The sequence below is a fragment of the Cryptomeria japonica genome, chromosome 7, assembly GCF_030272615.1.
Source record: "Cryptomeria japonica chromosome 7, Sugi_1.0, whole genome shotgun sequence".
NCBI lineage: Eukaryota > Viridiplantae > Streptophyta > Pinopsida > Cupressales > Cupressaceae > Cryptomeria > Cryptomeria japonica.
In genome coordinates, this window is record NC_081411.1 from 310,644,872 (window position 1) to 310,648,739 (window position 3,868).

The window sequence follows — 3,868 nt, forward strand, 5'->3', positions numbered from 1 at the left end:
AAGAGAGACTTGTTGAATGTGCATTATGATATTTTTTGGCATTGTTACATTGCTAGCATATCTACTTAAATGTCTATTTTTGTATTTGAGATTGCATTAGTTGTTTCAATTGTTTTGGCTATCCTCATTGTTTTAGCTTTATGGTTGGTTACTTGCTGAAGCATAATGAAAATTTCATAATTTCTTTTGATAAGAATAGGAAAATAGGTTTTAGGATTGTTGGATGTTAGAGTTCTTGGGACATGTTGTTGTCATTGATGTCAACATATTCTTGTGTTGCATAAAATTGGTGTGTTGTTGCTAGTTGGTTTCCGTGATATGTCGTAGATGTGTTGATGCGGTTTATTGGGTTTTGAGATGTTTATCTCTAGTTGATTTAGTATGATTTTCATAATGCTATGAGGTGATTTGGTTGAGTTATGAGGTCCGGTATGTGGACTAGTTTTTCAATATTATGTGTTGCAGAGTTGTGACCTATTTGATCCATAGTGCTCCAAAATGATGATATCTTGAGTTACAAATTTTGGATAGTGTTTGGGACATTCATGTGTGTCCTCTAATCGGATGGTTCATGATTTAGAACTTCACAAGTGTATCTTTTAGTTTGTCAGTTGGTGTTCTTGAGCTCTGATGATGGTGTTAATGATGATTGTTATTATCCGAGTTGTTGTGGTGATTGTGGTGGAATTCACATTGCTTGTTGATGTTCTCTGATCGTGTGCTACTTGTTTTGGTGGTTTGCGTTGATCATGGTGCATGTTATTGAAGATTTTATTGGTCTGGTGATATTCTTCGTGTTATGCGACATATTCGGTGGTGTAGCATGTTGCGGATGATTTTGGTGAATTATTTGGTAGTGTTGCGTGTTCGAGGATTTGATTTGGGTCCATGCTATATCCTTGCCGAAATGGTATTGGTCCGGTTACGGATTTATGTATTGTGTGATGTAATTTTGTAATTAGGTCTTATGTGTTGAGTCGACCTTAAGGGTAAGGTTGATGAATTGTATAAATAAGTGATGTAATCATGTAAGTTGTATGTTTGAGGTTGTGTTTATGATCTGAGAGTATATTGTATGTGCGAGCAAGTGAATCTAACATTTGGAAGTGTGAAAGAGTAGAGAAGAGTTGTTGTGTAGATAGTGTGCTTAATCAGAACTGTAATTAGGCATTTGGAGATGTTATTCTTTCAGTTTATGTAATTTGGATTGTTGTCCGATCTTTGTAAGGCAGTGAGCCTTCCCAGGGTTGTAGCCCTTTATTATTTTGAGCAGTGAGCTCTAGGAACTATGCCTGAATGCATGTGCATTCCCCATTATAATATTTTTTACATACTACTGTAGAGTATCATCTTATTGTGGGTAGGTTCCCACCGTGGTTTTTTCCTTGATTGGGTTTTCCACGTCAAAAAATATGTGTGTTTTTTATAATAAAGCAACCAAAACAAGGGGGTTGGCCTGGAAAACATGGCAAGCCTCAGAGAGAGCATAACCAACACACACGGCTGCCAAACGGCAGTTAGCCAATCCCTATCTTAATCATCAAAAACATAAACCACCTACAACTATAGAATAACCCAAGATTGATAACAATCCCGTCCATATAGCAACTTAAACATCAGGTAACCAAAAAGAAACTAACCTTAAACCATCTATCCTTTGAAGTAAGCATATTGTTCAGACTGTAATAAATAAAGAAAGTAAAGAGAGTCTCAACAAGCCTCATAGGGTTGATAATGAAATTAAACATAACAAGGATCTAGCTGATCCTGAAACGAAAACTAGAACAAAAAAAGGAAAGCAACACCCATTAATCATCTTTTCCAGCTCCCATGTGCTGGGAAAGTAGCAGCTCGGTCCAATCTTCAGCAAGGAATTCAAATAGTTCCTTCGTGATGTCACCTCCCAACCCACCCTGGTTCACCTTTTCTTGGTGTAGCAAGCACATCGTAGTGGTTGAGGAGTGCATGACTTTAAGGGCAAATTTCACAATTTTACTGACATGGGGATCTAGATAGTCCAGCTTCTTTTTCACACCATTCAGGTCCTTAGAGATAGCATTATAACCCGCACAATGTACCACCTCCTCCTTCTCACCTCCATCAACAACAATCTGACCGCCCTCAGACTTTCTCCCATCCTTCTCAGAGATATGATTATGAGGGGGGGAAGTGGCAGATGAAGAGGAGATGTTCTTATTATCTTCCTTCATGGTCTCAGATTCAAGGGCGTTGGTATCCAGCTTAGAAGACTTCGAGCCCTCTGTGGCCTCCATGTCATCCTCAGCCTTACCACTTTCCTCCTTCTCAGAATCTTCCTCATCGTCTTTAACATAGTTCTTCCTCACAACAATTTGTTTCATATGGGGTTTACTAGCAAATTTGTTGGACCTCTGAGGGGTCACATCCTCTTCCATGTCAGACTCAACTAACAGGACCTTGGGTTCTTTCCTGGGTTTTTTAGAGGTAGCTTTGGTAGCAGAAGGATTACATTTATTTTTCTCCCCAATTTTACAGGAAATGAGAGGGACATGGCTAGGGGATTGACTAGATGTATTAGGCTTTTTTGAGGTCTTTTTACTTCCTTTTTTAATGCCAACAGAGGGGCTCGGGTAGGAGGGGGCGAGTTGGATAGAGATGGGTTTAGGTGGACACAGAGCCCCACGAAAATTGTAGAGACGAAACATCAAACCCTGGTGAAGGATGGTGAAATTGTTGTCCTGACTCGTGCATTAACGAACCTCTTTAACAGTGGATTCCAAAGCATGAAGTAAAAAGAACGGAAAGGAAATAGTATAATGGTTGCAAAAGTGATTAAGCAACATGAAGTGATAGTAATAAAAAACCCCAAATCTTCCCTCAAGGGTAAAATATTTCATGATAATTTTACACATCTGGTCCCACAGATAAGGTAGGCATTCTCTGTTGAATCCCCCACATAGCTTAATTGGCTCCTCACCCTTTTTTGTAGAATCTATTCATACTAGTCTCATCCGTGACCCTGCTGGTCTTCTTCCACTTCCTTCCCTCAGTAGATAGTCTTGTAGCCTGTGCAATGACATCTTCATTAATTTCAAATGAAATTTCCCCCATAACAACTCTATTGCCTTTCTAGCTGCTAACAAACTGCATGGAGAGTTTTTCGTCAAACCCAGTCATGGCTTCCATGAATGGAACCATGCCCCCTTCCTTGACATACATCCAAACACAAGGGTCATTATGGAAGCAGTCATCAACAATGTCCGGCTTGACCCAGACTAAATCCCCCCATATCAACTTCCTCCAGAGTGATGTTAGTAAGTAGCGCGAAACTAGTAATGGTCTTGAAGAGGGAGAAACCTGAGTGAGAGGTAAGAATTATCAACAGAATTTTTGCCGAAGTGTGGTAAAAATTGCAATAATTATCATTTATGGTACTTCCTAAGGCATGCATCCGCAAGCTCCGATAAGCATGTGAAAAGATACCTCTTATCTCGTCCGCCAACTTTCAAAGATCTTTATTATGGAAAAATCTCATGTTCCAGTTATAGAAATAAGTGTTGTACTTGTTATGGTCTATCAAGTTAATGATTAAAAGTTGTAGCTGCAATCCTTCAGTAACACAATTATAGGTGGCCAAACATGTCATCGCCTGGTCAAAGTGGTGGAGAAAATGGGGATCACCGATAGCCACCTTGGCATATCCCACCCTATTCAAATTTGAATTTCCCTCCTTCTTGGCATCGCGGAAGGGCCACTACTTCTGCCCGTAAAGTAGAACATAGTAAATCATTAGTCAGTAATAAAATTTTGATCTCTCCCTATGAGGGATTTCTGTCTATCAGTAAGTGATGCCAATTGTCTCCAGCACCTCATACCTTTCATCTCAAGG